The sequence below is a fragment of the Lasioglossum baleicum genome, chromosome 10 (genome assembly GCF_051020765.1).
Source record: "Lasioglossum baleicum chromosome 10, iyLasBale1, whole genome shotgun sequence".
NCBI lineage: Eukaryota > Metazoa > Arthropoda > Insecta > Hymenoptera > Halictidae > Lasioglossum > Lasioglossum baleicum.
In genome coordinates this window covers 6,231,340-6,258,830 of record NC_134938.1, presented here as the reverse complement: position 1 = coordinate 6,258,830, position 27,491 = coordinate 6,231,340, and the positions used below count along the sequence as shown (strand labels likewise).

Sequence of the window (27,491 nt, the reverse complement as noted above, 5' to 3'; positions counted from 1 at the left end):
GACGTCCGAGATGGACTTCTTGGAAGGGGACGCGAGAGACGTACATGTCCGATGATACAACACTACGGGTGGCTCAAATAGCAGAGAGCACCAAAAAATGGATTTTGACGATCTTTATGCCACAATTTTAGTTACTCCAATGAACGAGTGTCCTGCAGACAAATTTTTCCTGTCGGCGCATTTTTACAGGATGACAAGAAATAACGGAGTTAAACATTTCTTATTATAATTCTGTCAAATCGACGAATTTTGAAAAACCAAATGATAACAACCATAACATAGACCTTTAGTATTCATATATTTAAGAAGTTTCGAAGTGGCCACCCTTTTTTGGCCTGTGCTCGGCCCCATAAAAATTTGGAGTCATTCAAAAAATCTCTGTACCAGGAGTGGGACCGAATGACGCCAGAAGAGCTGCGGCCCATAGCCGAAAATTTCAAGACACGTTTGAGCCTCTGTATCGGCGCAAAGGGTGGCCATTTCGAAACTTCTTTAAAATATATACAATACTAAAGGTCCATGTTATGGTTCTTATTATTTGGTTTTTCAAAATTCGTCAATTTGACAGAATTATAATAAGAAATGATTAACTCCGTTATTTCTCGTGACCCTGTAATAAAAATTGTTAGGCGTGTAGTAGAATTTACAGGGTTGAATTTAGTACCCTTATGTAGACAACTAAATTTTTAGATCATTTAAAACCTTTTGCATTCAACATATTTGCACAAATTCTCATTGTAAGTATTGGATTTTAAGGGAAGTTGAAATCAACTAAAACGCAGTTTAACCTTTCAATTTTACTTTATTTGAACGGCGACAGAAAGAACGTCTTTCCTTGAAGAGGATCTGCAGTGAACCGACTAAAACTGACCTGGACGATACTTGACTCTCGAAAAAGGAAACGGGGTCCTATATAGCATATCTACGGGCCTCTGTTTTATTTTAGTGGCCTTGGTGCGTCAAGGGTTTCTCCAGGCAAGACCTTTCTGCGACACATCTGGCAGCCTCTATACTACCCTCTTTTACTACAAGGACATTTTAGAAAGTCGAGGCAATTTTGAAATTGTCGGTATATCCAACAGTAAGACTATGAATTAATCTATTAGCGAGCACAGAATGGACATTCAGAGAAATTTTGTAATATTTTCGGAGGAACAGGGTTAAAGAAATTTTCGACACTCCTGGAATTAAGGGGAATACAGTTACCCCCTCTCTGCCACCTTCGGTGAGTCACGATGAAGACTCGACGCGAATTGGTGCGCGCTTCACGACACGTGACGAAGGGGTAATGTGGAGTGGGAGACAAGTCTTGATCTAGGGACACAGACTGACGAAACAGATCCAAGTATGATTTCCTCGAAAACGATTTCATTGCGAACAAATTTGATTCCACATTTTCAACGTATTCTGTTATTCAGAGTCACCCCTAAAACTTCAAGTAGAATTTCACTGAACGAATTTCACTTCTGAAAACCGCGGACTTGTACAACAATTGGACCACTGTTTCCCGTAGTCCGCAAATCGAACTGTAGAAACGTACTTTCCGGCTGATGCCAACACTTTGATTTGAAATGGCCCGTGGTGGAAGTTGGGCGCGGACATAACGGCCGGCAAAAAACAATTCGGAACGCAATTAAGCCCCCGAGTGAAATTTCCAGCGGAGTGTTGTACCCCGTTGTATTGATTAAACTTCCGGTCCAATTGGAATTTCAACGAGAACGATCCCACAACGATCATTCAAATTTCCCCGAGGATGATAATTTTCAGTGTTGCTGTTCGTTGCCCGGTTTGATCGTTCCGCAGACGTGCGTTAATTGGTGGTTTCCAGATGCTGTTAGAAATTCGCCTGAAATACTGCGTCCTTATGCGTTTTCGGCTTAGTTCTTCCTTCGGAGTTTGTCCAGGTTAAGGTGAACGCGGATTCGCGAATGAATTAAGTGTTCTAACGACGAAAGATTCGGCCGCGTTCGGCTTTCGCTCGTAATCGTACGCAAATCGATAATCTATAAACGGTCAGCGGAGCGGAGCGAACCCTTGTCGCTGGCCGCTTTTCGCGACATCGACACGCTCGCCGTTTGTCGCTGCGAGGACCGGCCGCGGATGATCGATTATCTTCGCTCGCAGCCGCTCCAGTCGACTTCGAAACGATACCTGCCTCTGAACATGTTACGCTTTTCAGCGAATGCGCTCTCACCGACATGCTAACTGACCAACCTGTGACCGTGGAAATTCCATCGCATTAAAATATTTTCGTACCTTGCTGCGTTACTGTGATTCAATAATATTGGCACACTTTTTGAAGGACCATAGGAAAATTATATTGGAACAATCAGTTTACTACACGATGCGAAACAAATTTTGGGAACTACAGAGAAAATACTAAAAATGTACAACTTTTTTATATTGTCCTATGTAGAAAATTTTAAAATGTGTCAATTATATACATATTCTGAAAATTTCGAATCTGAAATTTTTACAAAACATTTTTTGCACGTCATCCAATTCTAAAAATCTGTGGTCTATTGGTTGAAAATTTCCAATATTAAAAAGCTATGGTCCTTTGAAAAGTGTGCCAATATTATTTTGATTCACAGTTTCAATAATTATTAGGCTGATGCAAAAATATTCACATCGAGAAATATCCGAGACTTTTATCTGTTGCATAAGTTTTTAAACCAGTGTTGAGATACGTATTGATGAAATAAACGTTTTAGCACGTATCTCGTAAATAATTCGGTTACTTGGCAGGATAATGAACTTCTCAATCCGGACAAATAATTGCGTGACCCAAATGAGATGACGCGACAATCAAACGGTTAAAATGTTTCAATTTAAACGAGCCATCGAATATGCAAATTGTACATCATTTGTTTCGATAATGGTCTTTATAGTTACTGTTTTAGCATAATGAATGTATAATATGCTCTCAACGAAATGATCGCAACCTGTGCGTAAAAAGAAATCCCATCAATTCAACAAATTATGAGTTACAGTACGAATTACGACTTCAAATAAACTCTCACATGGCAACAACCTGGCTGCATTTATAAAATGAAAATACGAACATGGCAAACATGTAATGCATTTGAAAAGTTTTCACAATTTTATAGTTGAAAAATATATTCTCCAAAAATATTACTAACAGACTCGTCAAATTGGCTGCATGTCTACATTATTTGAAATGTTAATTCACTTGAAATTTGACAGGTTTCATTACACGTTTCATTTTCGCCGGAGTTAAAACCATATAGTTTCAATTATGCACAGTAAATATACTGTATGTTACTAATTTAGAACCGTGTTTGGCAACATGTTATTTTCCGCTTCCTGCGAAAGTTACCACGTACAGAAACAATTGTACAATATAATTATAGAATATAACCATTGCAATATTTGTGATATTAAAAATCGTGTTTTTAAATGAACAGATGCTCTTATAATTTCCATAATAAATTACAGCATAAAATACCACTACCCAGAAAACTAGATAAACTTCCAGTAGTAGCTGACTGCCTGCGAACGCGACAATAAATAATTGATTGACTTCCAGGTAGGCTAGCAAAGTGTAGACGTGTAATCTACAAGTGAGCAGAGCCAAGTAGTAATAGTCGAGCTATAGTCGGTGCTGCTGCAAGTAGTAGTGGGCAGTCCGTGGTCGGACGCCGAACATATCTAGCGCAATACTCGTGAACAAGTGCATCGTACTTGGAATAGCGAGGAAAACAATTCCATTCTGCGAATAACCATCTCATTTGTGAACGGATGATCCAAATTTGTGTATCGAGTGTCTTAACTAGCTCCCGGCCATGTAAAGGCTCCCGAAGTTGCAAAATCGGCTCGTGTTTTCATAAGAGCTCAAGTCGGTGTTGCACGAAGCTTTGTTACGATCCTGGCAAAAGCTCTTCAGCGATACATATATACATATATATATGTGCGTTATTCTGACCGTCGGGAACTACGGAAGCCTTATCGGAGCCTGGTAAATGCAGTCTTTAAACCGGATTAAGCGCTCGTACAGACAGTTCGTTAATGTTTAATAATGGCGAGAGGTGTGAATATAATTCCAGGCTATAAAGTCGATATTGCGGGGGGAAAGAACGATAACGCGCGCGGCAATTATCTCCGTGGAACTTTACAAAATTACATCCCTCTGGAAGCAATATTTAAAGTCCCCTTTATTGCCTGAAAGTGTCGCTCCACCTTTGAAAACTATCGATTTATCGATCCCACCACCCCACCCCCCAAGGGAGACCAAATATTTCCTTATTTTACAAGCCCTGGAACCACGAATCAAAATAACATGTTTCGTATATATTTTATAATTACCGGAATGATGAAAAAGTTTTCACATTTTATTAATGATCACCGTGGAGAATCAATGAACGCAGCAGAATTAATGAACGCAGCATGAAAACTGATCAAACAGAATATTCGTGAAATCGTTTCGTTCATTATTCGCGGAATGAATTTTTTTTCGAAAATATTTACCAATCAGTTTGACTATTCGTTCGAGTAACGCGTCAAAGACTATATTTAATTTTTAATTACGCCCGGTAATACCGGGGTTGAAACAGCCCCGCGAGCAAAAGGCAAACAACCGCGCACCCTCAGCATTATTTTAAACAAAAACGTCGTCTCGTTAACGGGGCACAGTAGTCGGCTGCGACACGTTTACATTAATTGCTTGTCAGATGGCAGAGACGCGAACCACTAGATACAATTTATGGGAGGAATAAAGCCGGGGATACGGTCGGCGAGGCCGGCTGATAAACAACGTTATAAACAATCTGGACTCATTACACGGCCGAGACTCCGGCGATCGATCCGCAACAAGCCACCCCGCGCCCCGGCCAAATTCAAATCTGCCTAACTGTATCCGTATTAATACGCGAACGCGTAATCCGCGAGATATTAAATGCGAGCTTCCCCGATCGAATTTACGAGATGCTCGCGTTTTCACGCTGCTCGCTAAGCATAAGCGAGAAATCGAACCCGTAGCTTTTCGAGAGCTTTCAATTCCGCGTGCGAAACGTTCGAAAATTATTTTTTTCAATTTTTTTTCCGCCGAAGGTTGCGGAATAACGGGCCGACATTCGAGGAAGGTCTGTACTGATTCTTTTTTAGAAATTAGATGCATTCATTTACTCACAAGATTTGCTTAGAGAAATGGTTTTAACAAATTTTTTCACACAGTTTGGTAGACACAATAATACCATACAACTTTCGTTTCGAATTTTTCAAAATATCATTTGTTGTTCTTGAGATATTTCAATGGAAAAGAAAATGGTATTTTTCAAGGGCTGATTTCACCCCTGAAAAAAATAGAAAATTACATTTTTTGAAGGGCCGATTTCACCCCTGAGAAAAATAGAAAGTAAAATTTTTTGAAAGGCTGATTTCACTCCTTAAAACATAGAAAATTCATTTACTCACAAGATTTTTTTAAAGTTTACACAATTTGGTAGACACAATAATATCATGCAACTTTCGTTCCGATTTTTAAAAAATATCATTTGCTGATTTTGAGATATTTCATGGAAAAGGAAATGGTATTTTCTCAAGGGCTGGTTTTACCCCTTTAAAAAATAAAAAATGAATTCTCGTAATATTTTCCCTGTGTTAAATCGTTCCCATTCATTTTTCTAGTCTAGTAATTACTACAATGAATAATTATTATTGATCGTAGAAATTATAAAAATTTCGTGCACAGTGTTCAAATAAATATATGAACGTCTACGAATTACAGTGCATGTGAAAGAACAGAGAGTAAACGAACGAGCCAGGCGATTGTCTATCGCGTTGTGTGCACTGTGTAAATCGCGCAAGCGAATTGTCTATTTTTGCCGGACCGAATAAGCGGCGGAATAAAGCGTCGCCGACGGGGAACCGATAATTACGATTCCCCGGTTAATCGTGAGTGATCGGAGCGGCGAAATTTAAATTTGTATGCGACACAATATTCCGCGACTGTCACCCGAGGGAAAAGATGCTCCGATAAAAAGGCGGCGCACGGTGCACCACTGACGTTTTCGGTCTCCGGTGTATACGATTTTATTGTCGAACCGGAGTATCGAATTCTGGCCGGACGTGCATGATGAATTATCAATTTCCGTACCGTAGGTATCGATCGGTGATCGCCGGCACAGTCTCTCCGCTATTTCGATTGGAATCGTTTATTAATTGCACCGTTGCTACACGACTCTAAGCCACAAACTTCCGGATAACCGAAGATTGCGAGATCCAATCCGATCCGAGCATTCATGCATTTTTTAAACGATCCTTCCTGAGAATGGCAGATATTGTTGCTTGACGTTTTCAAAATATGTACAGAATTGCTACAGATCCACAAAATTCATTTCTTAAATTTTTCATTAAAGAGGATAAATTTCTAACATTTCGGAAAAATTGTGTTCTATAACTTTTTCATCTGACCCTCCATTGGAAATTTAAAAAATACCCGTTCTCGACTTGCGTCAGTTACACACACCCTGAAAAACATCATTGAAATCGCTTGACGTTGCTATGAACTATAAATGGTTGAAAATGGTGAAAATCGCTGTTATTCACGTCGTGACTGCTAGTGTGATTCCAAAGATTTTTTTACGTTTTACACATTTTTGTGCGTATTGTTTGTTTTTCAGCCGATGTCGATGGAAAAATCAAATATTAAATGTTTGATACGTGCCCCGATAGAAACACTGTAAGGAAAAACAATTAATCTTGCTGCGAATTTTTGTCGAAAGTCGTTAATGAATTGTTAGAATGATCCTGCAATGAAAATGGCAGCACGACGTAGAATTTTTTGTGAGGATATTCATTCGTTCCAGCATTGTCTACCATTATTTGTATTGGTTTTGTATGTGCTCCGACGGGACGGAAAATTCAACGTTTTTTAGAGTCGCGATGGTGGGATATTTTTTATTCGAACAAAAAATTTTAATTAATTTTAATTATGTTATGTGTGGGGAAGTAAACTAACACCGTTCTGCAACAGCCCTTACAAACGGGGGTATAGATCTGAAATTTTGCAGGATTGCGTTTCAGGCAAACAATTGTTTAACGGACAAAAGAATAGAAAATGGAAAAACGTGGGCTTTCCCAGATGGAATAGGGTTAGTAAAAGGGATAACAGTCCTTAAACGAAGGGGTAGAGATCTAGAATTTTACAAAATTGTTTTTCAGGCACAACAATGTAGGAACTAACAGACAAAAAATAACAAATGGCAAAACTTAGGCATCTCCAAATATGTAATGGGGGTATTAAAAGAGGTAGCAACCCTTAAACGAGGTAAAGATCTGGAATTTTATGAAATTGCTTTCCAGGCAAACAATAATTTAGGAATTATTTAACAGACAAAAAAATAACAAATGGCAAAAGTTAGGCATCTCCAAATATGTAATAGAGGTATTAAAAGAAGTAGCAACCCTTAAACGAGGTAAAGATCTGGAATTTTATGAAATTGCTTTCCAGGCAAAGAACAATTTAGGAATTACCTCTTCTTACTCTTTTCCAAATATGGAATGGGAGTAGTAAAAGGGGTAACAACCCTTAAACTGAAATTTTACAAAATCGCATTCCAGGAAAAAAACAGTTCAGCAATTATTTAAGAGACAAGGAAACAATGGCAGATCCTGTGGGGTTGTAACGTCGTTCACAGTGTCTTCGTGTTTTTTCCATTGGCCCGTATGAATCACTATATCTTGTCCGTAGATGATCTGGATGCCCACTGCGGAATAAGTTGTTTTGATATTTTTAATTCGCGGAAAGTAATGGCCGGTGAGATTAGAGCTGATGTACGAGGTCCCGAGCGTTGTTTCCGTAATGAGGAGACGTTCTATCGCGAAGTCCACGTAACCACTTTGCGATCCATTTAAATGCTGCGACCAGTGGAATCGCGGTAGCGGCTTTATAAATTTCTTGACTCTTGCGCGGAGCTTGGCCAAATCTTTCACATCCACGTTGCTGGATTTGCTTTAATTTCATTTCCGCTTTGTCAGCTCAGCGGCAACAGGAACGTAGCGTATTCCGATGACGCGACACACTGTTCCACCGGTAATTTTAATGAGGAATTTCTAGTCTCGAGGAATACATTGATAACAACCGGTGCATTATCACCATCTCAGTCACGTTGTCAATTTCAAGATGACCTGCTTTTCCCGTCAATTTCCCCTGTAATTTCCAACGAAGTTACATCATCAGCTGGTATTTAATAAACTGCCCCATATTAATTTCTCCGCCACTGTTATTCCAAAGCATCCCAGCGGACCGCGCTCTTTCGCGACGACCACATTCTAGAAGTTAATTCCACTAAAAAAAAAAACGAGATAATTTAACTTCGCCAGCGTTTACTCGCGACACGTTCCTCCTACCCAAGTAAATGATAATACTTTTTTACGCCGGGAAGTGAGTTTCAGTAATGCCGGTAATGATGACGAAATAAGTCGAGTACAGGCACTTCTTATGGCGTGTTCCTGTACGGTGTAATGCAAGGGAAAAATCGCAGCAGTGTGCACATTACACGGTAGAAAGAGCTCGTATAATCGGGTTTACGTACTTGCTGTTTGCGGATGCAGGTTCACATTTTTCCGTGCAGTCAGTCCTGATCGCTGAGAGTTGTAAGAAAAACTATATTGTTTCTAATTATTCTCCAGCGAAATTGTCGCCGACGTATTCGAGACATTTTTCCGATTAGAATGAGCCCAAACATGACGTCATTCGGAGCTTATTTAATTTAACCGAATTTTATCGTTTCGCACAAGAATGGGTGGTTCGCGACCAGTAGTTCCTTTGGGACTTTTGTTTCTTATGAAGAGTGCTGGACAGTGCGCTGCAGAGAAAAGTTTGACCTCGAGAATTAAGCTCAAGGCCGAGGGTGATAAATCGGCCGAAGAAGATTTTGTTTGAGCAATTTGCATTTTTTATAGACGCTTTTTAAGAACGTGGAAGAAAATAAAATTGTAGATGTGAAATGAATAAAAATTGTACTGAATTTTATCAATCATTTTATATTCTAGCAGTTTTTGAACATTTTTAGAAGCCATAAACGCATAAGGATCCGCAGTGGTTGACGCGACGTAGAACAAATAGATAAAATAAAAAGATTTTGTAACACCCCGTGCATCTAACGGGTGGGAAATTAATTTCGATTGCGCGAGTCGAAGATACACATCGGCGGACACTTTCCTGCGGACTGTGCCTGGCCGTCAAGCGTCTTGAGTCCATTCAGAGTGGTACAATGAGGTAGGGAGCGTTGTGGGATTCGCCGGAATCTTAGAACAAAGTCCCCTTCTCCTCGGTGCGCTTCCTCAGACGTTGTTGGCCTGTCTGGGCTCTGTTGCCGCAGTCCATTGTCGATTCCCCGTTGAATACCGGGCTTAGAGTTTTGAGGCTCGCGTGGACGCCGCCGCGCCGTTCCGTTCGGCGTCGCTCCGCGCGGCCAGCTCGCCGGATTTCATCGCGTCGATTCGCAGCGAGCGTCGAGTTTAAGCCGCGACACAATGCCGGGAACCACTTTGAATCCCGACCGTCGAGGAAGTTAGAAGGGTGGCGAGCACCCTTCAGCCCTCTTTGACGCGAGCAAAACGGTCCGGCGATGGTTGACGGGCCGGCGCGAATGAATTTCTCGCAACTCGACGACGAATTGTTCATGATACTCAATTAACGAGAACCACTTTCACGGGGGAAACTTTGTGGTTCCGCTGAACACCGAGCTGGGAAAACAACGGGAACAGCCGCCGAGTGTCCCGATGATACCCGACAACAACTCGACAATCGTCTTTTCGACAGAATGCCTGATCCTTCGTCGACCACTGCTACTTAAACCTCGCTAGAGACCGCACAACTGTTCGACTACGGTTTCAATCAGCTTTTGTACAATTAAACAATATTTTCCGAAAGATAAATTCAATATAACAGTCTCCCCTTTGTGCGCTACCCTTTATATATAAACAACACTATACCTAAAATGTACAAAAATCACAGAGAAGAGATTTTGGTGCCTGACAAAATACATGATTATTTATTCTGTCTGTAGTAACAATTTACATTGGGAAATCAAATTATTACAGCCTCAGAAAATTGTATTTTTCATACCGCAAAAATTGTACGTACATATTTCATAAACATCAAATAATAAGAAAATAGACATCATTCCGCGTAGCCGGGGTTTAATTTAAAAATTCATTATCTCAATGTAAATACGAACTAATTGATTTCATCACCCGCTGTGTAGCTTGTAATCAGAGCCGAGTACATTTCAAATAAAAAATATTGGAAATCGCAACATTTATTTACACAAGCCGAAATCGTGATTGCCGCGTATCCTTTTTACGAAAAATCATCCGTTTGACAAAATCAACACGCTGATGACAACATTATGTGATGATTGGTCGAAATGTAGTAATAATTGAGCGCATCGTTCGTCGATGGAGAACGTGTACGATAAACAAAATTGAATGTTTATCGGAATGCGATCAAGAAATTTGAAATTCGTTGACAGGATGCGTCGATTGTATAATAATAATAAGTTCATTCAGAAACAATTCGTTTAATTGTTACAAACTCTTTTTGACCACCAGAAAGTTTAATTTCTATTGTAATACATATTGGAATAATAAATAAAAGTTTTCTTTTGCATCCAAACGTTTGTACAAAGAAGTCCTATTCGTTGACAGAATTTGATCAATAAGTTAATTCAGAAAAGAATTTGTTTAACTGTGGAAAATTCTTTTTGACCAACAAAAAATTTAATTTCTATCGTGATACATATTCGAGGATACACGTGATAAATACAACTTTTCATTTGCATTCGTACAGAGAAGTCCTAGTGACTGTAAAATAAATAGTAGTGCAATGGGTAAATGCTGCCCCCTTCATCGCGTTAGAGTCAAGAATATTAGTGGTGGAGCCTGAATACAAATTTCTGACCCCGTATCCCCAAATAACGTCCTCGTAAACGTACAGGGAAGCGAGGAAACTTGACAAGAATTCTCTTGGTCCTCTTCAACACGGAATTTCCCGGGTGGTTCGATATTCCCACTCGATTTCTCGATTAAATCTCGGTTGCTCGGGACGCCGGCGATAGCTTTCGGAACGCCATCAGACCCATCGAAGTTCCAAATCGCGGCCACAACGAAATTTAGGGGGCAAACATTGGACCCGTACCGGCTCCATGGAGTCTGCCCTCGGTACACACCTATGTGAGACAGAGGAGAACAGGTCCTATCACCGGCGTCGAGTTTAAGTTTTGAATTTATAGAGTTGTTCCGGACTTCCCGCCATTGCTGTTGACTTTGAAGACCGCTACCATTGCTTGGAGAACGCTCGATCCCGGCAGCGACCGTATCTTAACGATCTCCTTGATCTTCCACGGAGCCGATTACAATTCCTCCGACTATTTGACTTATAGCTCGTCGAGAGCTCCCGAGTATTGAAACAATCTCCGAGTCATCCGTGGGATTAACACATTTGCTTGTTCCGTTTGCTTGTGCACAGTACAATTGTTATCTTGTAAATTACGTAATGGAAAATTGTTTAATATTAAAGAACCAACCAATATTTCACGAATCTTCTCCGGGTGGACGTGCTCCCTAAACGACTTTGAACGACCTAAATGAAAATATAGAGCTCCGTATAAAGAAATAGAGGTCATCTTGAAAGGAAGCAGGATCAAATAGAGAAGATTAGTGACGACGCGATAACGCGAGTCCCGGGACACTGGAAGAACTTTTACGATTGAAACAGCGAGCACCTGCAACTGTTATATTTTTCCCGGTAAAATATAAATAGTTTTTCCATCGTTTCCGCAGAACGTATCAATGCTACGCACAGTGTCACTGCGGGACACGTCGCCCTCGAACGAAATTCCCCATAAAATGGATCATAAAGCACCAATGCTGCGTGACGTTAAAAATAAAAATAAAAGACCTTTGCACGCGAATATTCTGCCACATCAAACAGAAACGGTGGCCATGCGCCTGCTGATAACGGATTACAGATCACACACCGATCGTGTATTAGAGATCACAAATGTCGCCTCTGGTCACGCTATTTGAATTTGGTTTATATAATAACGTCGAAACCTTTGCTCCCGACGGATTTCATGAAAACTGGAATTAAGTATCGAAAATCTGAAAGAAAGAAAAATCGTTTCGTTTCGAAAATGCGCCAGTTTCTGACAAATTTTCGAAATAGAATATATTCTCGATTTACGTCCGTGAGTTATGGCTGGAATCCATGGTCGCAGCCATATTTAACTCGCGCAACATTTTCAACCGACACAGTGTGAGTTAAATACGGTCACACGGTGCGACGTGTAACAAACGAATTGTAGAGAAATTCGGAGATAGCAAATTGTTCAAATGATTTCGAAGGGGGCAATTCATTTAACAATTTGAAAATAGCGCACGATTCAGGAATTTATTTGGGAAAAACAGGTCATTCTGAATGGCGTGCGAATACTTTTGGGGGCCACTGTACACCATTAACGGGACGGAATGGAATACTTATGGTAGCGTAGATAAAAAAATTTTATATTCAAGAACATCGGGGTGCGGGTGAAGTTCCTGGCGGACGTCAGAGCAAGGTATCGGCCACGATAGATAAGGGGAGCGCGTATAAAACGAATTTATGGATTACGGGGGCCGATTAACCGCAATTAGATACGTAATCGTGACCGAAAAGTTGGCGGACGACGATCCCCGTTGCACCGGGCAATCGACGCGCTTTATCTCGTTCCCGAGGCCCTGCCGGCAGATAAGAAACTTTCCTGAAAAACTGGGAAACTTACTTTTTCCAACGGAGGGTCCGTACCAAGTCGAATAAGGCGGACGTTCGCCGGAACTTTCTCCTTACAAATGGCCAACGCTTCCTGGGTCGAATCGTTCCGGTCACGGGGCGCACTAGGAAGGGGGTACAGGTGGGGGTGACGGGGTTGGATCGAAAAAGTTTTTGTATTTAAATACGGAAGGCGGAAATGCAAACGAGACTGTACCCCCCTCCTGGATTAATTCTTCGACCAAACGACTTTTTTCCGGGGGAAAATTCGAGCATCGCCGTCGATTCCGTGTTTATCTCGGCGGGAGTCGAAAGTGTCGAACTTTGCGTCGACTGTACTCCCGAGTTTAAAAGATTCGAGCTGTTATGCGAGTCTCACTTTCTGCTCAAGGATTGTATTCCAACATGTCGTTGAACAACATGTCTGTTAAATGACAGTTCGATAATATTCTTTCTGGATGAAAATCTGAATGTGTGTATTACTGTTTCTTTTTCGATATAAGACGACGATGTTTCATTCGAAATAACAAAATCTCTATCGCCTGTCATGTCATGTTCTATCCTTTTCCACGGAAGATACTCGCGCTCATTCTTCGTGTTCTCTCTCAGCTTACCTCGAAGCCATACATGGAAGCAATACGTCGAAGGAATACGTCCAAGCAATACATCGAAGCAATACGCTAGAGCAATACGTCGAAGCAATGCGCCAAAATAATATGGCGAAGCAATACGCCAGAGTACTACGTCGGTGCAATACGCCAGAGTAATATGTCGAAGCAATACGCCAGAGCAATACATCAGATCAATACGTCAGGGTAATACTCGAAGAAATACGCCAGAGTAATACATCAGAGCAATACGTCGAAGCCATACGCCGGAGCAATACATCGAAGCAATACGTCGAAGAAATACGCAGAGTAATACGTCGAAGTAATACGTCGAAGAAATACACAGAGTAATACGTCGAAGTAATACGTCGAAGAAATACACCAGAGTAATACGTCGAAGCAATACGTCGAAGAAATACACCAGAGTAATACATTGAAGTAATACGTCGACGCCATACGCCGGAGTAATACATCGAAGCAATACGTCGAAACCATACGCCGGAGCAATACGTCGAAGCAATACGTCGAAGAAATACGTCGAAGAAATACGTCGAAGAAATACATCGAAGCAATACGTCGAAGCAATACGTCAATATTCTAATATCCGTTATAACCAATTTTTTATTTCCTGGATTGTGTAAAATGAACGTTCCCGGATATCTGCATTCTGCTTGCACGCGCGCGCGTCGATTGATGAGAACTACCGATCGGCGAAGATTGTAAAGCTGCCGTCAGGTACGGATTCGATATTTGCCATAATTTAAGGCCATCAAAAAACACCGCCGGGGCTCGCAACACGTCAGAATCCCGACAGCCCCCGTAGCTGCACGAAACGTAGCTTGTCTCGACCTGAAAGTCGGCTGCCACACGGAAGAAAAAGTTGCTCCGTGGCATGCTGGGAAATATATTAACCCGTGAGCACCAGGGGGAAACTCTCCCCGGCTGGCAGACGCGGGTATCGCACACGCTGGAATCTGCCTCTCGCAGGATTTGTCTCTGTCCGTTCCGAATTACCGATGCCAGTCGGACCTCTTTTACGAAAATATCCGTGCACGTTAGTTTAAACAAACCAGCGGCGTGGTCTCTCGCATTTTTACCTAACCAACGAAAAAACACACGGTCCGGAGCTTTTTCCGCGAAACTTTCCGTATTGACGATCACTTAAAACTTTCATATTGTTTATTCAGGTTTTACTCGGCCGCGAGCAAGAAAGCTAAATTTTGCGGGATAATACGGCTTATCTTTTACTTAGTTAGTAACATCCGCGGGATAAATATTCCACCGTGCTACAAATATTTTATATAAATATTTTCTTTTGGTTGAACCGGTTCGAGAAATTGAGAAAGTTAACAAGAATGCGAAGCAGCTAAACATTCGGAAAACTTACTGAGTAAAAATTCTTGACTGTAAATTTGTATTCAGCACCATTTATGATAAATAGACTACGAATTTTTACGTAATTATTTGTTCTGGAAATTTAAAAAAAATGTTAGAATATAAAATTCGACAGAATTTAGTACGATTTTAATTTATTTCGGATCTACAAAGACTACTACCACTGAATCCCAAATTTAATTTGATTCCACTTTCCACATCCGCAGTCTAATGTTGAACAAAGGCAGCTAACTTGCAGTTTTAATCAGAGCAGAGGAAAAAATTATGGCACATGAGCCAGCCGAAGTAAGTAATACAAGTAGTATAAACATGGTAGTATCAGGCAAAACATACACCGCGAACGGCACCGCAGATATGGCACATAAATCTGCATAGAAGATAGATAGAAGACTCGGCTGAAAGATCGGCATTGCCGCGCTGCATTCCCGATGACAACCCGCGACAGGGATTTATTTCCCTTCAAAATGTTCCTTTCACCGATCGGCGAGAAACTAATGGCGAAACGGTGCAAGCCAAGTCCCCCCGCGTTTTCCACGTTTCCTAGCAAGAAGGGTGAGGTCAGGGCTGGACGCTGCAGAAATTGCTCTCTCTCGCATCTATTCCCCCACTTTAAATCACTTTCGGTGGATTGCTTATAATTCCGATGACGATAAATTCCGCGGCGCTGACGGTTTAGTTAACGAGAAAACGAACTCGCATCCGCGATACGCCCCCGCAGAATTAATAACAGATTGCTGCAGGCTCTCACTTTGTTTCGTCCAACGCTCGCCGCGTTCCTCTTTACTTTTTGCGGCTTTCCGACTGGAACGAGTCGTGTCTGAATATTTATCGCGCATTATCAGCACACACGCTTTCAACCACTCGTCCCTCCATATTTCTTCCTATTGGTTGCAATTTATAGTCGAACAAATTCAGTTATTTCTTTTTTTAACAAACTCATTTACCAACACATTTCTTTCCGTGACTGAATCTATTAGGGTTGATCCGATTTTTAGCGTTGAACATTTTTTTGGGAATATAAATTGGGTGGAAGTACGCCTCCGGCTAATCAACAAATTCTGTCTATGAATTACAACTCTATGGTCCATCACGTTCTTCATTCACTTGTGTTGTCAATTTTTTATTTTTGAAGATTAGAGTCGTCACTCTTCGATACGTGGTTGAAAAAAGGGTTTTTCATAATTTAACAAAGTACATTGTCAGAAATAATCTCTATCAGTTTCTGTGCATCTGCGCCATATTATAAATAATTACGGAATTGATGATTCTGCCAATTGATTGTCGAAAATTGTTGTTGAAAATGCGGAAAGTTTATTTTTTGATTTAATAGGTCGTTGCACGCTCGTACAGAAAATTGCACGCTAGCGTTTCGCAAGGCGATCTGAGATACAGCGGCCGATTCGTGCGACATTCCCCTTTATTTATACTCGCGATTTATTCTGCCGAGCCGCGCGTGCGGAGATCATGGGGAACGGTTGACAGGAATTCATTTCTTTCCCCGTTCGAAATCGCTAATGTTCCCCTCGATTTTAGAGGCGCGTCGTTACCCGGCGTTCTTTTTGCGGCCGGTCTCGATAAATCATTTTTAGCCACGGTCGTCACCTGCACGTCACCTGGGCCAGAAACGAACTTTCGAAGCGAACGAAACCCGTCCGAGAATCTCGCGTTCGAGCAATTGTTTCCCTCCCGGGCACACAGGGGATATACGGAGCGGCGTTATCGAGGCACGCAGAATGCAGACCGGGAGGGCAAGCTCGGCCTCGACTCGTAAAACACGGGGAATTTTTGGTCCCGAGTTTCGAATACAAAAAACACTTTGATAAAGCGGCATACGGATCCGAGCCGCCCGGGAAATTAACTGCTTCCCGGTCTGGCCCGGAAAAAATATTTTCGAGCTTACCGCCGCTAATGCATTCGGTTCCCAGCCAACGAAACAACGGCGACGACCTGTTTTCTTCCTGCACACGCCGCCGTATAATCTGCCGCGGAAATTATACAGGCGCCCTTCTAACCGGCGAACCGCCCTTAATTTACTGAATGCGGCTCCTCCCCTCTTCTGGCTATCGAAAATTAAGCCGATTTTTCGAATCTCTCTTAAAATATTCTTGGAATTGTTCATTAACTTTAAATTACGGACAGCAACCCTAAACATTTCTACAAAATCGAAGTAATTTAATTAACCCTTAAAAAATTTCTATTTGGATTTTTATAATTTACTAGACTGTGTGTGGACAAGGCTTAAGACACATGGGGATACAAAGGTGTGCAAAGGGAATATACAAAGTGGAAGTATTTAATTAACCCTTAAAAAATTTCTATATTTTTATCTTTATAATTTAATTCTCAAAATATAAGTGTCCCCATCTACTAGACTGTGGACGAGGCTTAAGACACATGGGATACAAAGGTGTGCAAAGGGAATATACAAAGTGGAAGTATTTAATTAACCCTTAAAAAATTTCTATATATATATTTTTATCTTTATAATTTAATTCCCCAAATATAAGTGTCCCCATCTACTAGACTGTCGACAAGGCTTAAGACACATGGGGATACAAAGGTGTGTAAAGGGGGTCTACACAAAAAAAGTGGAATGTTACCGAAAGGTATAATTGTTCTATTAGGACTCTTGATAAGAGACCAGTACTTATCTCGAGCACCGTCCTCTTGTTTTTTAATTGTACAACCGGCCAATTAAAAACTACTGGTACTTATTGATCCGGAACCCGAGCACTGGCACTTTACATAGGGCGCATTTCTAGGGGCACATCAGTGCCAGTGCGTCTTTGACCTCTGACGAAGCCAACTGCAATGATGGCGAAACTGTGGGAAAACTTTCCTATTCGACGTGGCTTACATCGGAACGCTTCGAATAACTAGGGAAATACGTGCTCGTTGAACGTCAAGTTTAATATTCATCATTATTTTTATATGCTGGAGAGTGAATTTTAAGATATTATTCTGAAATAATTATTTCGTATATACCCTGAAAAATTATTATCATGAATTTACAAAATTGTACATTCTATACAAAATATTGAATTAATTATTTCACGTGGGTATATCGCAGGGAAACGTTTCGAACACAATATACTATTTCAATTAATGAAACTGGAGAATCAAATAAACAGTGAAGCTCGATAAAAATGATATTGAATTCTCTCTCACAAATTAAAACTTTTCTTGTGCAAAATAAAATGTGAATGCATCAAACTTCACGACGTTGATATTACACTGTATAGAACTTAGCAGAGATGCCAGTCAATAGTTAAAGAATTTGCTGAAGACCAATTCGGAGACGCTAGTTCAACTTGATAAAAATAATTTGAAACAGAATGGATGTTCTGCAGTTCCACTTGGCCCGCAGTAGAAGCGGTCCGCGTGCAGCCAGGCATGCTTCGAGCATAGTACAATAGCATCGAATAACTTTTAGTAGAAAGTATTCCAACACTGTCAGGCATAGTTCTACAGTAGTAGAGAAGCCTGAAAGGCAGACAAAGAGCATGTCCGACTAGTTGCGGACTAATTCCACTTACGGTAGTTTCAGCTCAGCAGGGTTCGCCCATTCGAAACATATTCCTCCCCATTTAAGCGGTATCAAAATACACTTCACGGAGTTTTGAAAGCCAGTAAACAGTACATACTTGATACATCTCGCCGAACATCATGTTGGCGTTAAAACGGTGAGATGCAAGAGAGTTATTCTACGGGGGTAACACATGTTCGGAGAACTTTCCTCGGACGCGAAATCCGTTACGCGCGTTCCTTCGTGGGGAACATCGCCGTCAGAACGCTGTGTAAATGTTCAATATATACACGGTGAGCCGGGGCTGTAGACTTAATTATTACCCGGTAGAGGCCACTAAAATAACATCGGCGCAGAGACAGTGATCCGATTACGTGCCATCAGGAGCGAGGGCGAGCTAAAACGTTCCTCCGCGCAGCAACCCATCAAAATCCGGCTGGCGCGGCCGGCAGCTTCAGAAATTCCTCACGAGCTACCAGGGGGCCGCCGCAGAACCTGACACTTCCTTTATAGTCGCGAGCGTGGTATCCCGGCACGTTTGCTCGCTACGGAGGAATCGCGTTCGAGCGCCGGGAATTGTCAGCTTTACGTTCGCCCCAGCCACATTCGGGTCCCGGGTTCCCTATCCCTCGGATGAAGTCGTAAAACCTTCATTCCGACCATCCGCGATTTTCAGAAAAATTTTTTCGCGTCGTTTAGCAAAACTAATTCGCAAGAAAAATCGAAGTCGTTCGACATTAGGAATGGTATCATCTTTTTCAAAGTGGTCGAATATTACCGTGAGGGATATTACTACGGGGCCACCCCTTTCTGAACACCAACGATGATACTCCCGTTCTTTAGAAATTCACTGAAAATAATTACTGAAGGGCATTCAAGGTCACCATCTTTGTTTTAAAACTTGACACCATTTCCTAAACATGTACGACGATACTCCCATTCTTTAGGAATTCACTCAACATAATTACTTGAGGTCATTCAAGGTTACTCTCAGTTTTCTCAACAGGACTACCCTTTCCAAAACACCTACGATGATACTCCCATTCTTTAGCAATTCACTGAAAATAATTACTGGAGGTCATTCAAGGTCACCTTGATTTTTTTCCAACGGGACCACCCGCTTATACACATACGATAGTACTCCCATCCTTTAGGAATTCACTGAAAATAATTACTGAAGATCGTTCAGCGTCACTTTCGTTCTCCTCAAAGATACCACCACTTTCTAAACACCTACGACGATACTCCCGTTCTTTAGGAATTCACTGAAAATAATTACTTGAGGTCATTCAAGATCACCTTGATTTTTTTCCAACGGGACCACCCACTTATACACATACGATAATACTCCCATTCTTTAGGAATTCACTGAAAATAATTACTCATAGACATTCAAGGTTACCTTCATTTTTTCAACAAGACCACCCCTTTCTAAACACCTACGATGATACTCTCCTGCTCTAGGAATTTAGTAAATAATATTAGTGAAGGTTATTCGAGGTCACAGGCAGAAGATAGCCAACAATTGCTTTGTTTACATTTGCCTACATTTGCCCGCATGTTCGTGGCCACGTATCCCAGGACTTCATTTTGAAATTCCTCCACGGAAAATATCCCGATGCCGATCATTTCGTCCCCGTATATCGGTATCCGGTCGACAGAGCCGATGGGCCGCGGCAGCAACGTGCGTGAAATCGTTGCGCATAATTACGGCGGGAATCCGAGAACGAACCGGAGACGCGGAGACGATTGAAGACTGGCTACGTGTCACGGATTTCTCGGATTATACCTTGGCTACCGGCCAAACGGCGCAACCTCGTCTTCCCGGTAATAACGCGGAAGGTAAACGTTCGGGAATTGAGCACTGCGAGGGACAAATATCTAACAGCAGAACGGCTCCGAAGTTCCTGTTCAGACTGCGGTTGAGTAACATTCCAAGTAAGGAGGTGGTTGCTCATGAAAATATAAGGTCAAATTTTGTTGCAACAGTCTCCGAGATAATCGATTTTGAATATTCACTAGGTGTACCAAGTCTGAGTATTTCGGTTCCGTATCTTCGGTCTTGTTTCAGCTGATATTACGTCGCTGCATACGAAATTACTGATCTCAGATTGCAAATTTTATGAAGTGATTTAATCAAGAAATACTGTTATGATCTACAAGTTTATATCATTTGGAGACATTTACAAATCCAACTCTCATTTTTAAATAAAATTTGATTCAATATCGACGTGACAGTCGTAACTAATAAATGTTTCAATTTAGAATTATTGGGCGTGTCTATTCTCGTTATTTTTATAACTCAACGTGACTGTTGTAACTAATACATTTTTCAATTTACAATGGCGTGTAAAAAAATCGAGGACAATCTGAATCAATATATTCTCGTTATTTGTACAAATCAATGTGAAATAGTGTAAACCTAGTTAAAATTTCGGAGCGTGTGGGTAGCAGTAGATTTCAGTTTGCCCGACTCCACGTTCGAAATATGCATAAATAACCATGAGTCCTAATCCCACGTGATGGAAGTTGACTATTTTAATCGAATCGGAATTGCCAGTCCTAACGAAGGTTGGGCCGGTTGGATGTACCGCAAGCTAGACAGAATAAATCTGCAACAAGTAAGTTATGGGTTCGCGAATTCAACACGGTCGCTTGTGTGTTACGTCTACATCACCGGGTCCCCGGGATCCAGGCAATTTAGTACGTATTGTCCAGGATGCTTTGCATATTCAGGGAAAGGAAACTCCATATGACTTACATAATTTCAGACGCAGACTCACAACCAGTAAGAGAGAGAGAGAGGAGGGAATATTCTTACGCGTGTTCTGACTTCGCAATTTACTGCCGGTGGCACTCGAGGAATTCGGTTGAGGCTAGTGGCGTGGGTCAGGCATTGGGCCGACCTCCGCATCACCCGTGGTATTTACCAGATGCCGGTGTACACGGACGATAAGTTGCAACACTCCTTATTCTTACGTCTGAGATCATTTTTCATCTCACTAGTGCCCCTCCCGAATCACATTTTTCTGTTCCCGTTCGTCTCGTGCACGAACAATCGGTACCAAGATCTCAGCTGATCATTTTCAACTCGCAAATGAACGGAACTTGGTTTTTGTTAATTATTTTCTTGTGGAGCTTTTACCAACATATTCGTGGCATTTCTCTGATTAAAATGAGTCCAAACACGACACAATTCGGAGCACCTGTTCAAATAATACCCATGATCCACTGGATAGTTCGGATAATCGAGGTTCTACAATATCGTGAATTAAACGAGTGAATGTGATCGCAAGTGCGTCGTGTTTGGACTCATTTTAATCAGGAAAATATTACGAACATGATAGGAAATGTTATATACTCTGATGATACAAGGCCAAATATTGTACTTGTTAGTAGTTACTTATTTTTAAGCAATTTGTTTGGAGGAAAAGTATTGGGTAGAAGCTGATATGAGGCACGTTTACCCGCAGATAAGTGACACTTTGGGTCCCGAAGTACCATGGATCGATACATTACAGTATCTCGCATTCGAGTATTTTGCCCGCGTCCTTCCATTCTCCTGGCGAAATAAAAGGACGTCCGGCACAGTTAAGCCGTAGAAGAATCCCCCCGGTTATATTTCACGGCACTTAAAAGCTGTATAAATCATTAAAAGATATCGATACGGGACGCATTTGTCACGAGGACCCTGGTCGGCTCAGTGCCTCCCCATTCAAGTCGCTCGCGAACGTTATTAATAACCTTATTATTTCACGCGGCGTTCGCGGGATTCCCATCAATGAATAATTAAAATCCGCTTGTACTCGTATACAATATCATTATCAGAAATCGATTATCAGCGAATTGAATCGCGGGAATCTCCGGCTTGGCTGGGCTCGCGAACCTCGATGCGCACGCCAACCGGATAATCGGATAGGTGCGAACGAGTCGATATCCTTCGTGCCGAATCGGGGATAGAAGCACAGAAAGGACGCGTTTGCGGTATCAACAATGGTTTAAGAGACAGTGTCGCTTTGAAAAATTTATTATTCAAGTTGCGGATTTTATTTTTATGACGAAATGAGTTAGTATAAGCAGTACAGCCATTGGAAAAATTTAAAGACACTGTTATATTATTTTTCACATATTCAAAGAAAGTAAATTTTGATTCCTCTCCTGTTTGTTGCAATTAGAAAATTTCACTGTCTACTGATTATAACGCTAAATTCACTAAATACGAATATTTTACTTTGCAAAAATAACAAGACTGTGCCTATTCAAACTTTAAGCCATTATTTATGTAATCTACAGGGTGGGCAGATATTGCCACCTTGATTTACACCATTATTATTGTTATACGCAGCGAGAACTGTTTGGATACCAGGAGTACAGCCTGTTGGACGAAATGAGTATGAAAACTGGGGTTTTTTTCTCCGCACATTAGATCGTTGAAAAAAGTAATTTTCTTTTAATGAGTGTACGAACGCTGACGAGAGTCGTTGCATATCAAAAAGGAAGGATCTCTCGGAACTGCCTGATATCCGCGGAACGAGGGTTAATAATCGAATTTTAAGGAGCCCATTCGTCGTTGCAGGAGTCACGAATGCTTCGAGTCTCGTCGAATCGGCCGGCGATCATGGTAAATTCGAGGGGGTGGGGGGGAGTAATCGCCGTCCGTAATTAGATTCGTGAATAATTTAAAGCCCCTGTGGGCCGTTTCCCGGCGAACTCGCCCGCTGGATCGCGAAGCAACGTTTCGTGTGTGTAGAACGCGATCGCACAGCATAGCAAGCGTACAGTCAACACGGAAATCGATTGACCGCAGAAGTTTCGCTGGAAAGACGCCGCTGTGATCTGCACCATAGTCATTATCAGTGTTTAATGTTTTCGGAGAATATCTGTTGTGCATGATTTTCTTTAAGATCGTATCCTTTTCATCGAATAAATGAACACATGCTCACCCAAGTTTCAACAATATTGACAAAAACATGCTTCGCGAGTTTGGAAAAGAATGTCGAAAGTTTCTCCGCGAGCTATCCATCATGTAAACTTTGTCAAAACCAATGTGTACGACCCAGATAAGAACACTTACGCCACTGTTTGTTATATACCACGTACATCTTCGCTGCTGTATATTATTCTCGATTTCGAAAGTTCGTAAACGTTTCTCCAAGAACCATCATGTAAACTTCGTCGAAATCAATGCGTACGACCCAGATAAGGGCACAGATGCTGCCCTTCTGTCTTCCATGAAGAGCTTTTATATTAAATGTATAATTTAACATTTAATTTCTTAATGGAAGAAAGTGATTCGATTTGAAAAGTCCTGTCGTTACGCAAGGACCGGAAGGGGTCCGGAAACAAATTCCGAGGGTCGAAGGGGAAGCCACCCCTTCCCGTTCACCGATCATTTTCCCCTCCCGTAACATTACTCGCGAGGCCTCGTAAAAGTAAACCATTCGAAACGGCCGGCTCGGCTCGAACCAATAATAGCAACAATTTAGTGGCAATAACGAGCCCATATTCGTCGCGATTCCGTGCTCGTGCTTTACGGTCACGATTATTGTTTCCCAGGTTTCCTCGGTGAACGCAATCGGCCTGGAATTATTGCGACGAAGTCGGCACCGAATGAACAATTCCGTCGATGCTCCTTTTCTCTCGCGGCAATGGCGGAAAAGGCTCCGTCGCGCGCCGAATAGCTGCGCGACCGTGAATTACTTTCGCGTTAATCGACACTTTATTATCATCGGCGGGACGATTCTTTTCGCAACTCCATTATCGATGCCTTCTGCTCGCATTCAAGAACTCGCCGCCTCAGCCTCCGTCCTCGCCTTCGTTTTTCCCGCGCTGAAAGAAGCGCGATAAAAGCCGACCAGGCTCTCCGGGTTACTCTCCCCGTTCCCCTTTTAACCCCGCGAAAATTACTTCGGCGCCTGCTTGGCTGGCTAATCTAAAACGCCTTCGGGAGGGTAGGGGGGCTACGACTTCCGTTTGGCCGGCCCTTGCTCCGCGATTTCAGACGAGATTTACCGCAGGGAATTTCTAGTTGGCTCGAAATCATCGTCCCCGACCCCGCAATCGGGACTTGCGTTTTATTTTTCCCCTGTCTTTCGCTGTCCTCAAACAGCTGCTTTATCTTCCTCTTGTCCTGTTAACACGGTCCAACGTCGCGTGTGCTCCACTTTGAACTTTCCCCCGCAGAACGCTCGAAATCTTTTCTGTGATGGAGAACCTGTTAAACTGTGCTGTGGAGGTTCTACTGCTGTGACAACGTCGCCTGCAGTATCAGACTGTACACAGCACAGTTGTAACTGTATTTAAGAGTTATCGGTGGAATCAAAAATTAAAGGATTCTGGCGATGGAGAATATTAATGGCGAATTAACTCGTCATCCCCAGTGGTTACCGAGGAAGATAACATTACTAATTCTGCTTGTCTGACCACCGGCTGACTTATACTACTTGCCTAAAGAATTACCCAACGTCTCTGACTATTTAGTGGTCTGTACTACTTGCTGAACGAATTCTCTAACGTCTGGTTATTCACTGTCCTATTCTACTTGCTGATCGAATTAAACTTTACACTAAAATTCTCATTTCCACACATCGTTTCATAGAAATGTTTTCTCCTGAATGATTTCTCACTGCAAAAATAAAATGAAACTAGATCTCCGCACATATGAAAAATGTATTAATCCTTATACAATCCTCAGGGTAAAAGTTCAACCATTTACTATTTTCACATACTGTAAAATCATTGATCCTCATGATGATCCTGATGATCCTGTGATTGATGTCTATGTTGTGAGATGTATTTCTTTAAAATGTGACGTTACAAATGGAACATAAGTGGTTGATTTCACGTGTAGAGCAAACTTGGGTGAATTATTATCCATTTATGCAACTATTCGTGAGGAGCGTATGAGGGTTAAATATATGCGTTAAAATCAGTCTAATTATAACAGACAATCAATACGCATCTCTTATGTTTGTTCGATGAGCAGTTTGCACAGATTGGTCACGGGACGCATCGCAACCGCAGCCGAAACCGCGGATCGGCGGTTCGCAAAGAAAAACGAAAAATCCGTGGGCCACGACACGCGCGAAACGTAAAACTTCCCCGGCCCGGAATCCCACGGAGATTACCCTGTGAACAGTTTCCAAAGAAATCCACGCGTCCCGATGGAATTCGCGAGGCAAATCGCAGCGCGTGTCAACCCGCGTCGTTTTCGTTATCGCGGCACGTGACGCCACTGCAAAATCCGCCGAATCCAGCGGGACTTCTAACGAAACAGAACCCCTGACTATCCTTGAGAGGAACCTCGCGTGTCTGGCGAATTCGGAATAACTCTCGGGGAAGCATCTCCGTGGCAGGCTAACGGGAAATAAACGACTGCTCATCGTTCGCGTGTTATAATTGCACTGCGGATTTTCTGTCAGCCAAAAGATTCCGAGAATTTAAGAACCTCGACATACAGGGACTTCCATTATGTAGAATGTCACTGTGATCTCAAAAAGAATTTTTATTTTCTCGAGGTTACTTCAAGGGCCCTTCGTGTTTTTGTAAATGGATCGCCATATTTTACAGGGACTTTTCTCCTCATGTAGAATGTCACTGTGTCCAAAAAATAATAAAAATGTGTATTTATTTTAATGGAATGCCATATTTTTTTGATTTTTATATTATGGAATTACAGAAAAAATAGACTGTTCCCATTAAGAATAGGTTTCGTTCCACTTTTTAAAAATTTCGTAAACATTGGGTAACCCACCCCATTTCATTTATCCAACGGCGAATGATCTTGCTCCTGGATTCCGTTCAGGGACGTTCCTAATTCTTCTTCTCCGGCCATTGGCTACCCTATTCTACTTGCTTAACGACCCCAATTACTCGGAAACGTCCCTACATGGAACTGATCAGATGGTATCAACTTAAAGCAAGAACGTGTCGATGGAGGCAACGCGTTCCGGTCGCGTCACGAGTCGGGACATCAGGGCTGCGAACGAGCCGCTCACGTCCGACATATCTAGTTAGGCGAGTTTAGCCCAGCGTCCGTGGCCTGTTATAGCTGAGCGCGAAAGTCACGTTGGTTTTTACGAGGGTGGAAAGGTTTCGACGGCGACGGCGAAGCCTGGTCGTTCCCGTGACTCCTCCGGATGAGGCAATCGCGCGAACTCGTAAAGACATCGACGGAAAGGCAGCTCTTAGGGTTCGCGGTCGTCTGCGTACCGTCGAAGTTCATCTTTTCAGGCAGGCTGCCGGAGCGACCGTAATTCGAGTTAATGGCCGTCAGACGAAGAAAGCTCGCCAGCGAACGGCTCGACTGATCTCCGGCTGAAATATCGCCCGACCCCCTCATCGACTACCCCCCTCCCCCTCTTTTCAAGGCGATGGGGACCCTTTAAGGGATGGGGGTTGATTAATCGCCTTCCCGACGAAACTTAGAAATCAATGGGCCACACGCGAATCCGGCGAACCAGAGTTTACTCGCGAGTCGGAGAAGGTCGAGCACATCCTCAGGGCGAAAGGGCAAGGGGAAGGAGTATTAACCCTTCGCCGATGAGATTTTTATGCAGAATAAAAATTTTCCATCTGAATTGCAAGGAATTGGGGTGAACTAAAGGTTCATTTTCCTTTTTAAGGTGTTTAACCCTTAGCACTCGGACCTAGGTCGTGGTACTCGGAACACTTTGAAGTTGACTTCAAAAGGGACCTGTAAAAATCACGTGTCGCAGTTTTTCGCCGAGAAATCACAGAAATTCTACCGTGACGGGATTATGGTTTTACCTCAAAAATGGCTAAAAGTGGTCGATCAAAACGCCACATACTTGATTTAATAAACTTCATTTAAAATATGGAAAAAGCTTGATTCATTTCTGCATTAAAATACGAAGAAACTTCTTCCCCAACCTAATATTTTAACTGGAAAATTAAACATTTATTTCGACGTAGAATAATTCCATTCTATTTCCTTTTCCTTCTATGAATATGAAATTGATATAATACCTCACACAATACTTAAATGCTTATTAATTGATTAGATACTAACATATTTAGTAATGTAAATAATATTTTGAATAATGGTACAGCAATTTTTAGTGGCGCCTCAGAGTCGCCACTCGAGTGTTAAATGTTAATAGTAAATGTTTTTACTGTTTTACATTACAGCTACTTATTTCTGACATAACTGCATAAATGGGTAGGT

At 41.9% G+C, this 27,491-nt stretch overlaps 1 protein-coding gene and 1 long non-coding RNA gene across 3 annotated transcripts in view; both read left to right on the top strand.

Moving 5' to 3' along the window:
- Nlg3 (Neuroligin 3) overlaps positions 1-27,491 on the top strand; it is a 453,040-nt gene that overhangs the window by 39,159 nt on the left and 386,390 nt on the right. The window lies entirely within an intron of this gene.
- Positions 1-27,491, top strand: part of LOC143212905 (uncharacterized) — a 101,495-nt gene that overhangs the window by 37,212 nt on the left and 36,792 nt on the right. The window contains exon 2 of the long non-coding RNA XR_013009818.1: positions 1-27,491. This exon is cut by the window's left edge and continues 5,866 nt beyond it; it is cut by the window's right edge and continues 25,551 nt beyond it. This is a non-coding gene — a long non-coding RNA (uncharacterized LOC143212905).